This window comes from Macrobrachium rosenbergii, chromosome 3 (assembly GCF_040412425.1).
Source record: "Macrobrachium rosenbergii isolate ZJJX-2024 chromosome 3, ASM4041242v1, whole genome shotgun sequence".
Classification (NCBI taxonomy): Eukaryota; Metazoa; Arthropoda; class Malacostraca; order Decapoda; family Palaemonidae; genus Macrobrachium; species Macrobrachium rosenbergii.
In genome coordinates this window covers 49,725,030-49,740,029 of record NC_089743.1, presented here as the reverse complement: position 1 = coordinate 49,740,029, position 15,000 = coordinate 49,725,030, and the positions used below count along the sequence as shown (strand labels likewise).

Below are 15,000 nucleotides of genomic sequence, written 5' to 3'. Positions count from 1 at the left end.
CCTGGATAAAAGGGACGGTCACCACAGCAATGCCTGGATTAAAGGGACAGACAGCACAGTAAAACTGCTTAAAAGTGACAGTCAGTACAGAAATACCTGGTTAAAGGTGTCAGACAGCACAGTAATACCTGAATGAAAGGGACAGTCACCACACCAATACCTAGATAAAAGGGACAGTCACCACAGTAATACCTGGATAGAAAGGACAGACAGCACAGTAATACCTGGTTAAAGGGGACAGACAGCATAGTAATGCCTGGATAAAAGGGATGGTCACCACAGTAATGCCTTAATTACAAGAACATACAGCACAGTAAAACCTGGTTAAAAGTGAGTCAGTACAAAAATACCTGGTTAAAGGTGCCAGACAGCACAGTAATACCTGGATAAAATGGACAGTCACCACAGTAATACCTAGATAAAAGGGACAGTCACCACAATAATACCTGGATAAAAGGGACAAACAGAACAGTAATACCTGGATAAAAAGGACAGTCATCACAGTAATACCTGTGAGTTCACCCACAACTGTTCGAAGGGTGAACATTCGAATGAAAAAAGTAGAACAGTCAGTCGGACCGTCAGAGCAAACACTTCCCCTTTTCCCTTCTCCCTCCCCTCCCTTTCCCTCTTCCATCCCCCTCCCCCTCCCCTCTCCCTTTTACCTCCCCCTACACGTAGACTGTAATTCAGAGTTTTCCCGGGCAGCGCCGGGTTGGTCAGCTAGTGATTAAATAATAGTAACCTGCCTAGTCAGCCACTTGATGGCCCCTTCTAGTTTACAACTGATAAGGTGAAAGCTTTTGATTATTATTGTTATTTTCTTTTTGTTGCTTTTAAAATTGAGATGACTTTCTTCAGGAGCTAGCTTACGATTAAGAAGGTGAAAGCGTTTGATCATCATTATTATTTTCTTTTTGTCCCTGCTACAACTGAAAAGGTGTCTGATTACCTTCAGGAGCTACAGATCGCATGGACTGGCATCTTTGCAAAGACGTGTGAAAAAATATATTATAGTTCATTCTATTAACAACTGTCAGAGGCAACACACATTAATCTGTTTCTTTGGAAATTATATACTGCGTAGTAAACGATACGTAGCAGCCATGAGTGGAATCGCCTTTAAAATGACAAATATAAGAAAACATAAGATTAATTCTTTTACTAGCAATGTTGCCATTTTCTTTTATTAGCAATTATTTTTTTAAATCTTTATTCGAAAATCCAGTAAAATATTCATGAAGGTATATTACATCTGATACATTTAGTTTTAATTATAGGCTTTTATTTTTTATATTCGCAGATTTTCACTATTAATTTTCATCATCATGTTATTTTTTGCCTCCACTTCGTTTTATTTTTTTAGCAGATAGATTTCTGCCAGTATATATATTTTCCAAGGCTTGTAAGGCAATAGTTTATATGATGTTAACACAAGCTGCCACAACTTGCTATGAACTTCTCGATATGAACTCTGACTGACAACAATTTTGGCTCCTCGGTTATTACCTCGTAAGGAAATATTTTCTTTGTCCTGAACTCAGAAACTGGTTACATGGAAGTGATAGGTATCAAAGTTGAATTAACTATTTTCATGTGATACTTGAATCACGCAAAATTACTTTGAGGTACTTAGTGTCTTGTTGCCATGGTGGCTCAGTGGTAAGGTTCTCGCCTACCAGTCGAGAGGACAGGGGTTCAAATCCCGTCGCTCACTGGTGGCATGGGGATGGCGCCATTGCATAAACCCGGTGGCCCTCCAACTTAGCAGTCTGAAAATTCGAGAGGGTTAGTAAGAAAATACTGTAGGTACCAGCCCTCGGGCGGGGGTTGTTAAACAATCGGCCTAGCAACACAGTGGCCACGTGTCCTTAGGCAACGGGACTTTTCCCCCACTGGCTGTCGGTCTAAGAAACCGAAGTTCAGCGCCGGCCCTATGGGCCTTGCGAGGCCCAGGAGGACTGTACCTTTTTTAACCTAACTTAGCGTCTCAAATTTATTCAGTTATCATCATTTCAAAATACAAGTCGTTTTTCATGTGCAATACACAATTCTTACATGTTATGGTTTTAAAGGATATTCAAGGTTTAATGATTAGTTTGGTATTTAAGCTTTTTTATGAGTAATACTGTACGTGATATACAAGAAGCATTTAATTGCAATCTCGGCACGTGAAACGCGCAATAGATGTTCTAGTCGACAGCAACAGCATGGAATTACAATCGGAATGCTGACATATGTTTCTTTTGCCAAGACTTTGCTCCATATTTGTAAGTCAGATTCATATTAGCAGTGAAGAGAAATAAAAGTATATCTACACATTCTTTCTAGACTGACAAATAATTAAATTTGAACATAATTTACTTTGATAATCATTTTGTAGGGGTTTTAATTGCTGTCGAATAGCATACTTAGTATTTTCCAGTTGTTTTCTTTTTAATATATTAGTCCAAGGTCTCAAGAAAGGAAATTCTGTCGTCATTGTGATACTGTAGTAAAGATATATTACAGCAGCTTCAACAACAATTTCTTACAGCACATTACTTCATAAAATTAGAAACCAGTCCCGCTGTCCGGTTAAACCCATTTCGACAAAATTTTCCTTATTAATCACTAAAGCACTTTTAAGTGTGTAAATAGCTTACTCTGTATAGGTCTGTCACGGCCAATACTTTTGGCATTCATCAAAATCAATGAACTAAGATTTCCATATCTTAATTTCCTGTTACATCCTGACTATGATCTCTCTCTCTCTCTCTCTCTCTCTCTCTCTCTCTCTCTCTCTCTCTCTCTCTCTCTCTCAAGCACACACACACACACAAGCACAAAAAACTTACAAACACAGCTTTATCATTTCGAACATTGTCCCCATACGCATGGCCTCTAATCATTCTGTACCGTACACCTCGTAATCGCCCGTTTTCTATGAGGGCTCTCTGATTTGCAACATATTTTACTGTTGACAGCCAAACCCCCATCTGGTCCATCAATTGATCTTGGGCGGTTCTGGGTGCAATTTAGCTAAGTGGTCGACCCACCCGCCTTCAATATTATCTCTAAACATTCCGATAATCTATCATCATCCCGCCTCTGACACTAAGAGGTGATTGATAATATAAATTGCGTGTTTTTTTTTTTTAGTTGTGCCTTGTTTTCACAAAATTGGGAAGTTAATAACACTGAAAGCTATTAACCTTTCAAATAATTGAGTTTTTTCGGTGAGATGCTTCATTAGTCTCGTAGACTAAAGATGCTGATATATTGCTTTATAATTAAGTTATTCGAAAGTGGAGAGCACTCAAGGGATGTGCTCATTTTATCAAAGTATCAAGCAAATTATATTATAGAATTTCATCTTCTAAAAGTATCGTGCACATATACATATACATACATATATATATATATATATATATATATTTTCCACGATGCGTACCAAGTACCTGGTTATTACACAACTAATCACAGATTTCAAAAATATACCTCACTTCAGCCAGATACCTGAACACTCATAACAATAAGATTTACAACCAAGTACTCTAAAGATAACAATGATCCCTTAAAAAGCTCATTAATCACATAAAAAATCAAACTAAGCTTATTAAAAGAATGATGAGGTATCAAATATTAAACAAGAAATGTACTAGAATAAAAGGGCATCACTCCATCAAACAACTTTAACTGTTTCCCTGGTCTTAATTCACTTCAGCAAAACTGAAGAAACAAAACATGTTTATCACTCTCTCTTATTCACACAGTTAATCCTATTCACTGGTGGTTAATAAATGAAACACTTTTTTAAACATTTTAAATACAAAAATTTACTGTTAAATTCAAAATTTATAATTAGAATTCACAATCAGAAAAATTTACTATTACTCGAAAACAACACAAAATTTAATTAATTCTTGAATTAAATTATTAAACAAAACTAAATCATAAAAACTTTAATATTTCCAGAAATTAAGTTAATCAAGCAAAATTTAAACTATCAAGAATTATGTAAGATTTGAAAAGAAAATTTTAATAAAGGAAAATTAAATCAAGTATGCAATGTTAAATCATCAAGAAATACTTAAAATGCTAAATAAATATATGTTAAATCACCAATAAAAATCAAGAGATTGCAAACACAAGAACACACAAAAATACACAAAATATTTATCAATAGTAATATCACCAAGGCAAAAATTTCTTTAACACACCTTATTATACCATGGTAATAATAAGTAAAATTCACTTTACCTTACACAAGCTTGTGAAAACCTTTGCAAAATCACAGGACTTGCAGGATCTTTTGATTCACAAAACACACTTTTTTGTCAGGCACCGTTTCAAATTAAATAATTTTACTAAATTCAGATCTCAAAAGCTAACACTAATACCAGTGACCACAAATATTCTTTGTTAAAAATTATTCTCTTTTGAAGGACGAGAGAGAGAGAGAGAGAGAGAGAGAGAGAGAGAGAGAGAGAGAGAGAGAGAGAGAACCACCGCTAAAGATCCCTCTAATCAGAATGAGCAGATTTCAGGATACCATCAAGAAATGAAACATATGACATCATTAAGGCATTTCGGGAACTAGATACAAGGAACATTCTAGAAGGAGGAAGGTGAAGTCACTTCCAGTACAACATTTTGAATGCAATCAGGACAATACATGACGTAATCGATCATGAGATCATATTCTCAAAATTGCATATGTGACCAGAGTCATGTATGTAATATTACAAAACCTTTGTCTTGTTCTCGTATGAGACAAAGCTTTTACAGAAATCTTTACATGATCTAAACTGGCTAATTATGACTGGCATGTTTTTAAAACAAAACGAAAAGCCCGAGTTGTTTCCTCAGCAACCTGTCATCGAGTAACCCAAAACAAAGCGCTCTTTTATCTGAACTGATGACAGATAATACATCTGGTCTAAAACTCGAATCGCTCTCTCCTGCTACTATGCTGTTAGCAAGAATGATAATATTAATTCTAGATTACGCTGTTAAGTTAACTAAAGTGTTAATTCTCTTGAGATCTGATATTACATATGATATTTCAACAATCATTATCATTACACATAATACATGATAAATAAAAGAGTAAATGTATCAAAGTTACAGGGGAATATACATATTACAAGGCAACATTATGATAATATATATATATATATATATATATATATATATATATATATATATATATATATATATATATATATATATATATACATATATATATATATATATATATATATATATATATATATATATATATATATATATATATTGTATGTATATATCTCACGCATGTACTCTGTAACCTGCACAATTCTACAATTCCAGGTATCAATTTCTTAACCAGAAACTTTGCCCCTATATTTTCTATCCTTTGGATATTACCTAGAATCAGTCCGTTTGTGATGATGCAGTAATATACATGTTTACATAAAAGACCTTCGTAACACATAACTTTTCCACCAAACCAGTCACTTTTCTTTCTGCAACCTCCAACAAAACTTTTAACCTTTCCAATGTAATTATCTTTTACTCAAGATCCTCACTACCATCCAGCTCCATTACAATGTATTCTAGGCTGAGGTATACCAAATGCTGTTTTTTTTTTTATTTACTGTCAAACTCCCACCATGACTGTTTCCCAATAAACACTTAATGCATGTACCCTCAAAATCATTCTGCATATATATATATATATATATATATATATATATATATATATATATATATATATATGTATATATATATATATATATGTGTGTGTGTGTGTGTGTGTGGTTGAGTATATGGTGTAATGTCAACTATTGTCCATAGCAGTTCTGGACTTCTGACGATTGTTACTACTCCTAGTTGAGCCTGTTCAGATTCTGATCCATGTTCACCAGACAAAGCTTCATTTTTACTTCTCTTTTTGCTATAATATATCCTCATCTTAACTTTTACCATAGCGGAATATCTTTTACATATTTTATTAATTAAAAGTAAATAATTCTCTGTCCATGCATTCATTGTATGACAAAGCTCATCCGTATAGTTTCTTATCTAACCTTAATATTTTTCTTTATTCATAAGTAATTCAGGAACAGAAAATCATGAAAAATCATAAAATATTCCTTATTGAATGGGTTTAATATATTTTTTTATTTATTGATAATTAACAAAGGGACATAAAATCATGAAAATCATTGAATATTTCTTATGTTAACCGACTGATCTTCTATGCATGTTAGCCTATAACCATAGTCTCACTTTCTCTCACTGATTAAGTTAATCATCTCCAGCAGTTTTCGCCTACCTTATAACTTTCTTTTCCCTTGCAGTTTCTTTCTTTCTTATTTAAATCCCAATCGTTGTCTTCTGTCTTAAATATGAAGTATCTAAGAATAGGCGCCGTGGATCCTACCCGCAGCATTGCATTCCCTAAATCTATCACGTGTAGGTAGCTATTCCGTCCCTGGTTCATGCATGAGTTTAATTTGGGTCCGGCAGATTCTCTCTCTCTCTCTCTCTCTCTCTCTCTCTCTCTCTCTCTCTCTCTCGTTTTGTCTTCAAATAGTCAATGTGAATTTTTTTTTTAGTTTATTTTAACCTCTCCTTTTGCATCTCTCTCTCTCTCTCTCTCTCTCTCTCTCTCTCTCTCTCTCTCTCTCTCTCTCTCTCTCTCTCTCTCTCTCTTCAAATAGTCAATGTGAAAATTTTTGTATTTTAACCTGTCCTTTCATCGCATCTCTCTCTCTCTCTCTCTCTCTCTCTCTCTCTCTCTCTCTCTCTCTCTCTTGTTTTGTCTTCAAATAGTCATTGTGAACATTTTTTTAGTTTATTTTAACCTCTCCTTTCATCGCATCTCTCTCTCTCTCTCTCTCTCTCTCTCTCTCTCTCTCTCTCTCTCTCTCTCTCTTTTGTCTTCAAATATTCGTTGTGAACATTTTTTTAGTTTATTTTAACCTCTCCCTTCATCATCTCTCTCTCTCTCTCTCTCTCTCTCTCTCTCTCTCTCTCTCTCTCTCTCTCTCTCTCTCTCTCTCTCTCGTTTTGTCTTTAAATAGTCATCGTGAACATTTTTTTTTAGCTTATTTTAACCTCTCCTTTTATTGCATCTCTCTCTCTCTCTCTCTCTCTCTCTCTCTCTCTCTCTCTCTCTCTCTCTCTCTCTCTTTATAAAATCAATAGGAGAGGAAAGCGAAGTCCGGCAAAGTAAATGAGAGTGGTCGAGATGCTGTTTTTGCAACTGCTACTTTTTACTTGCGAATGATTTGTGAAGAGAACAGATTCCCGTGACCTCCTTTTTTGTTTTTTTATTTGCTCATTTCTTCTCTTCTGTCTTGTTTTTCTTTCTGTTCAGGTCTTGCTTAATCATTCATTTTTTCCTCCATTTTCCAGTCCACTGCGTTCATTATTGTTTGGTTTTTATTCCCCTGCTCACATCGTTAATTCTTCCTCATTCCTGTCGTCGATGACAGATGATGTTGTACAGTAACATTTATTTAATGAAGTAAAAACTCAGTTTATCCTAGTTTATGTCCTTTTCATCTACAGCTAATTATCGTTAACTTTTCTTTCAATTTTTTTAACCTCTCCTTTTGTCTCAACTTCTTCCTCGATTCCTTCTTCTCTCTCTCTCTCTCTCTCTCTCTCTCTCTCTCTCTCTCTCTCTAACCATATTTATTTTTGTCTTTATCTCTCTTTTTCATTGCAACTTTTTCCTCTCTCTCTCTCTCTCTCTCTCTCTCTCTCTCTCTCTCTCTCTCTCTCTCTCTCTCCTTTCATCGCAACTTCAACCCTTCTCTCTCTCTCTCTCTCTCTCTCTCTCTCTCTCTCTCTCTCTCTCTCTCTCGTTTTGTCTACAAACTGTCATCGTTAATTTTGTTATTGTTTGCCTTTGGTTCTATCTTCTGTGATGTCTTCTCTCTCTCTCTCTCTCTCTCTCTCTCTCTCTCTCTCTCTCTCTCTCTCTTTCTCACCTCTGACGATTCGGCGATGTCACGCAAACGGTTCTGTGTGCGTGTCTGTGTGTGCTCGTCCTGTGTGCGATGACGTCAGCAAGGCGTCTTTCCTAGAATACACCTTTCGATTCTGAAGGGTTCTATCGTATCCTCACGAGTTCCGCCAAGTCGTTAGAATTCTTGGCTTTTTTTTTCTTAACTTTTACAGAATACGATTTTGGAAGGTATGATTTTAGTGTGTGTCTGTGTCTTTGTTTTGTTAGATACTTGTTTGTTGTTTTGGGAAATGAACACAATTATTTTGGATTCATTATATTGAAGCCTTTAAGTACGTTTGTTAGGAATCAAGTGTTTATTTTTTAATACGGTTTTGGAAGGTATAATTTTTGTTTGTGTCAATTTCTTTGTTTTGTTAGATGCTTGTTCGTCCCTTTGGGAAATGAATGCAATTATTTTGGGTTCATTATATTGAAGCCTTTAACTATTTATGTTAGGAATCAGAGGTTTACTGTTTTCAATATGGTTTTGGGAGGTACGATTTTAGTGTTGGAAAGCTTCTTTGTTTTGTTAGGTGTTCGTTTATCCTTTAAGAAAATGAATACAATTATTGTGGATGGATTATGCTGAAGCCTTTAACTATGTTTGTTAGGAATCAGAGGTTAATATTTGCTTTGATAAGGTTTTGGAAGGTATGATTTTTGTTTGTGTCAGTTTCTTTGTTTCGGTAGATACTTGTATGTCCTTTGGGGAAATGAATACAGTTATTTTGGATTCGTCATATTGAAGTCTTGAACTTTATTAGGAATCAGGGTTTCTTTTTTAATACGGTTTTAGAAGGTATTATTTCAGTGTGTGTCAGTTCGTTTGGTTTTGTTAGACACTTGTTTGTCCTTCAAGAAAATGAACACAGTTATTGTGGATTCATTGTGAAGCTTTCAACTATAGTTCTTTTTAGGAATCAGAGGTTTATTTTTTTAATTGGGTTTTGGAAGGCATGATTTAGCTTGCATCAGTGTCTCAGCTTTGTTAGATACTTGTTTGTCCTCTTGGGAAGTGAAAACAATGATTGTGGATTCATTATATTGAAGCGTTTAGCTAATTTTGTTAGAAATTAGAGGTTTATTATTTTCAATATGGTTTTTGAAAGTATGATTTAGTGTGTGTTTAAGTTTCTTTGTTTTGTTACATGCTTGTTTGTCCCCTTGGGAATTGATGTAATTATTTTGGATTCATTATATTGAAGCTTTTAACTCTTTTTGTTAGGAATCAGAGGTTACTTTTTAATATGGTTTTGGAAGGTATGATTTTAGTGTGCGTCAGTTTCTTTGTTTTGTTAGATGCTTTGTTTATCCATTAAGAAAATTAATACAATTGTTGTGGATTCATTATACTGGATCCTGTACCTATGTTTGTTAGATATCAGAGATTTCTTTTTAAACACAGTTTTGGAGGGTATGATTTTACTGTGGGTCAGTTTCCTTGTTTTGTTAGTTTTTGTCCCTTCGGGAAATGAATACAATTATTTTGGATTCATTATACTGAAGCCTTGAACTGTGTTTGTTAGGAATCAGAGATTTATTTTTATTGCTATTACTTTTTTTGGAAGGTATGATTTTGTGTGCGTCAGTTCGTTTGTTTTTTCCTTTGGAAAATGAATTCAATTACTGTGGATTCATATGCTGAAGCCTTTAACTTAGCTTGTTAGAAACCATAGATTGTTTTTTTTTCATCCGATTTTGGAAGGTGTATTTTTAGTGTCAGTTTTTTTTTATAGAAAATCAATACAATTATTGTGGATGCATTATACTGAAACCTTTAACTATTTTTATTAAGAATCAGAGGTTTATTTTTATTCTCAATACGGCTACAGAAGGAATGATTTTAGTGCTTGTCAGTTTGCTTGTTTTGTCAGACGCTTGTCTGCCCATTTCGGAAAATGAATAGAACTATTGTGGGTGTGTTATGTTGAAGCCTTACACTATTGTGTTAGGAAACAGAAGTTTATTTTTACTTTTAATAAGGTTTTGGAAGGTATAATTTTAGTTTGCATCAATTTCTGTTTTTTTTTTTTTTTTTGTCATTCTTGTTTGTCCTTTTGGAAAATGAATACAATTATTTTGGATTCATTATGTTGAAACCTTTAATTATTTTTGTTAGGAATCAGAAGTTTATTTTTCGTTTTAATACGGCTTTAGAAGGTGTGATTTTAGTATGCGTCAGTTTTTCGTTTGGTAAATGGTTGTTGTCCTTTAAGAAACTGACAACAGTTATTGTGGATGGGGAATGTTGAAACCTTTAATTATATTTGTTTAGGAATCAGAGGTTTATATTTTTCAAAATGACTTAGAAATGTGGCAGTTCCTTTGTTTTGTTAGATACTTGCTAGTTCATTTTGGATTCGTATACTGACGACTTTCATTGTTTTTCTGAGGAATCAGAGGTTTATTTTTAGATGCGGTTTTGACGGGTATGATTTTGTTTGTCAGTTTGTTTGTTTTGTTAGATACTTGTTTGTCCTTTAAGAAAATTAAAACAATTATTGTGGATCGACTATGCTGAAGTCTTTTACTGTGTTTCTTAGGAATCAGGGGGTTTATTTTATTTGCTTGAAATTCAGTTTTCATTCGTAATCATCGTTCTCCACTGTCTCCGCTTCAAAGGTACATATTTTAGGCACTGCTTAGTTATTATGTAAATCCACTCTCTTTTTAAGCAGCATTAATAATGAAAATATAATTGATGGCTTATGCTGAAACCTTTCACTGTTAGTGGCTTTATGGCTTAGTCAGCTGGGAAGGGATTAATGTATGAACTTATTATTTTGAGGCCTTTCCAAGGATTTACCAAGGTTCAAGTTCCATTGCGTTAAATTTTGTGATAGTAAGTTTTACTATTTTGTTTGACTTTGTATCTTATTTAGAAAGATCTAATTCTGTCTGTTGTAAGTACCAAAATATCACAAACTGTCAGTATTGTACTGTATTGTTGTGGTGTTGAAACTCTTTGATATTCAATTCTTATCCTTCTCTTTCTCCTCCTACTCCTCCTCCTCCTCTTCTTCTTCTTGCGCGTCGACACAGAAATCCGAAAACAGAACTTGAAGTAGTGTTGACCTTCAAGAAGAGGGATCAGCTTACGTCAAACTTCTGCTTCAACCCAGAGTTCATACTTCTCTTTCGGTTACTCTCGGATTTTGGAAACGGATAAGGCCATGGTCGAAAGTAAATTGAGCTAGCTACATGCTTAAACATATCAGTAGCTTTCAGCTACCAGTGGCTAACGGCAAAGGTACTCTCTCTCTCTCTCTCTCTCTCTCTCTCTCTCTCTCTCTCTCTCTCGTTGAGGCAAACAAATAGCATAAGAAATTACGGCCATGAATACGTAGTTTAAACAGCCCATTAATATTGTACATAAAATGACTGAGGTAGATAATACTACTTCAAAAGCGTTCTTACTACAACCATTGGACTTCAGAGTAACCCCACCCCTTCTCTCTCTCTCTCTCTCGTTGAGCCGAATGAACAGCATGAGATATTACAGCCAAAAAGACATAGCTTACAAAGCCACTAGTCTTATAGAAATGATTAATGATGTAAAAAATTCTCATTCAAAAAGCCTCAAATTACAAATTTTTGGAATGCTGTAAGAATTTTTCTACGTCTCAGTTCAAATTGGAAGCAGCTTACACTTCTTGAAATTTAACATTTTTTTTATTTTGTTAAATGCGTTCTTGAAATCACAATTTTCATGTAGAGCCATATCTACCATCATACCACATGGAATAAAATATATATACGCATGCGCTAAAATAATACTTAACACGTTATTTTGTATAATTTGCATTCCTTTCCTAGGGTGGCTACTTAGAACATTAAAAGTCTGATTTTCAATAGATTATTAGTTTTCTGTAAAGGAAAACTATTGTCCCGGCTTTTTCTGCCCGCCCGCCCTCAGATCTTAAAAACTACTGAGGCTAGAGGACTGGAAATTGGCATGTTGATCATCCACCCTCCAATCATCAAACATACCAAATTGCAGCCTTCTAGCCTTAGTAATTTTTATTTTATTTAAGGTTTAAGTTAACCATAATCGTGCATCTGGCAACGATATAGGACAGGCCACCACCGGGCAGTGGTTAAAGATTCATGATCCGCTGCTCATAAAACATTATACCGAGGCCACCAAAAAGATAGATCTATTTTCGGCGGCCTTGAGTGTTCGTTGTACAGAAAACTCGATTGCGCCGAAGAAACTTCAGCGCATTATTTACTTGCTGGGGATGAGGCTGCTAGCCTGATGCCCCTCTCCGCCCTGACTACGACACTAGCTAACTAAATGTCTGAATCGTTTCCCTAAACTGGAATAATTAATTACTACCCTCTGGATTTAGAACGAGGTTGGTGACCACTGAGGCACGAGATTATAAAAGACATAAAAATGATTTGTGGAAACAATCACGTTTGGCACTTACAAAATACAGTATAATTAGTAGTTTCGCCTGTGATTATTTACTCCATTTTTCTCCAATGCATTTACTCTTACAAAAGTCCTGCAGTAAAATAAAAAAAAATACAATGACAAGATTACCGCAATGGTGCCAAGTAACAGAGGCTTACTTGCTCATCATTTGGTTTTTCCGCTGACAGAGTTAAGCCTATAACCATTTACACATACATACATACATACATACATACATACATATATATATATATATATATATATATATATATATATATATATATATATATATATATATATATATATGTATACTATATATATGTGTGTGTGTGTGTGTGTGTGTGTGTGTGTTTATGCGTTCGCGTTCATGTAAGCGCACGGCTCTATGAATTAGTGGTCTGATGTGTCACTATTCATTCATATATATGTATATATATATATATATATATATATATATATATATATATATATATATATGTGTGTGTGTGTGTGTGTGTGTGTGTGTGTGTTACTATGGTTCAACGTCTTATAACACTATTTCACCGCATGTAGCAGCATCTTCCCGTTTATTATTTACTGTTTTGTTCGCAAAATTTTATATCAGACCTATTATATTTTTCCCTAGCCTTGTTCACAGGTATTTAGAATAGGTTTCTGAGCATTTTTCATCCACCATACCCTGTGTACGGGCTGTTACGTGTGTAAGGTTCGTTTGCCCTAATACACTCACTTTAACAAACAAACCTAACCCTGCCTTGGTATGTTAGATGGAATGCAGTAATATGTATTTAATGCAGTCAAGACTTGCTGATTTTTAGTGTTCTGAAAAGAATAAACTGTTGTGCCTGCTTTGTCTGTACGTCCGCACTTTTTCTGTCCGCCCTCATATTTAAAAACTACTGGAGCTAGAGGGCTGCAAATTGGTACGTTGATCTTCCACCCTCCAGTCATCAAACATACCAAATTGCAGCCGTCTAGCCTAGGCAGTTTTTATTTTATTTAAGGTTAAAGTTAGGCATAATCGTACTTCTGGCAAAGATATAGGATAGGCTCATACAGCATTATACCGAGATCACCGAAAGATAGATCTATTGTTGGTGGCCTTGATTATGCGCTGTAGCGGCTGTACAGAAAACTCGATTGCCTTCGGCGCATTTTTTACTTGTTTTTAAGGAGTCAGTCTGCCATTATTTTTTTCTTTTAGAAACTTTGGGTTTTAAAAATATCCAAGGTTTTACAGCTAAAGAATCGGCACATTTTCTTTCCACTGAGATAGTATTTACTCCGAGCTGTGGTTTAAGTTGATGTTATAGCTCCCTTTTGTATCTTCCCTAAGCTTTAAAATCTTTCGGCAATATCAGATGCGGTAATTAATTTTTTCGTTAGCTTTAGACTGGTCGCTGATATAGTGGTTAGTGTCTTGGCATACCGCTCAGATGGCATAAGTTCGCGCCTCCCCCAGGGCGATGAAAAATCACTGGCTGTGCATCATGATCAGTTACTGCCGCGATATGGGGTCTGCGGTGAGAGGTTGAAACCAACATATTCTTTGGAAGCTTGAATTTCAAGTCACTGGCTCCTGTGGGCTTGTTCCATATGAATAGGTTTCATCTACTGAATAAGAAAAAATAATTTTATATCGTAACATCATGTCTGCTGTTTCAATATCGGTTTATACTTTAATTTATTTCATTGCTTCTCTGTCTATCTTTATAAAAACTGTTCAAAAAATATTCAGAGCTCAGAGTTAAATGTCAACTGCAGTTTACGGTGTTGTTAGCAAATGAGGTCAAAATGCAATATACTGAATTATTGTTAGTATTATATAATGCGAGGAATGGCGAATGGTTTTTACTTTATTTTATTTTAGATATCGAAAATAGAAAGTAGAAAAAATTATATTATTTTATTTATAGGAAATCCTGACACGCAGCAAGGGTCGGAATGGCCCTCAACGTGAAGCTGGAGATTTTTCCGAAACGCTGCTTACCTGATGAGGTGCTTCATGTTGCAGTTTCTAGTTTTCTGTAAAAGAAAACTATTGCGCCGATTTTGTCTGTCCGTCCGTAAGTTTTCTATCCGCCCTCATATCTTAAAAACTAATGAGGCTAGAGGGCTGCAAATTGGTATGTTGCTCATCCACCCTCAAGTCATCAAACAGACCAAATTGCAGCCCTCTAGTCTCAGTAGTGTTTATTTTGTTTAAGGTTAAAGTTAATTATAATCGTGCATCTGGCAACGATATAGGACAGGCCACCACCGGGGCGCGGCTGATACAGCATTATACCGAGACCACCGAAAGATAGATCTTTTTTCGGTGGCCTTAGGTATACGCTGCGCAGAAAACCCCGTTGCGCCAAGGAAGCTTTGGCGCGTAGCCCTATTTTACTTTTTTTTTTTAATAACATATAAATCCTATTTCTGTTATTGTTTTACCTTCTGAAAACTCTTTAGCGCCTGGTGAATTTTATTTTTGTAATACTGGTTTATAACAAGGTTCCACTTCGATTTTTTTTTTTTTTTTTTTTTTTAGTAGACGATAAATATCAGCAGTTGATATCATTGACGTGTCTATACTGTTCCTATACATAAC

At 35.0% G+C, this 15,000-nt stretch overlaps 1 protein-coding gene across 1 annotated transcript in view; it reads right to left on the bottom strand.

Moving 5' to 3' along the window:
• Positions 1 to 15,000, bottom strand: part of LOC136855546 (uncharacterized) — a 364,203-nt gene that overhangs the window by 52,621 nt on the left and 296,582 nt on the right. The gene's annotated exons all lie outside the window — the stretch shown is intronic.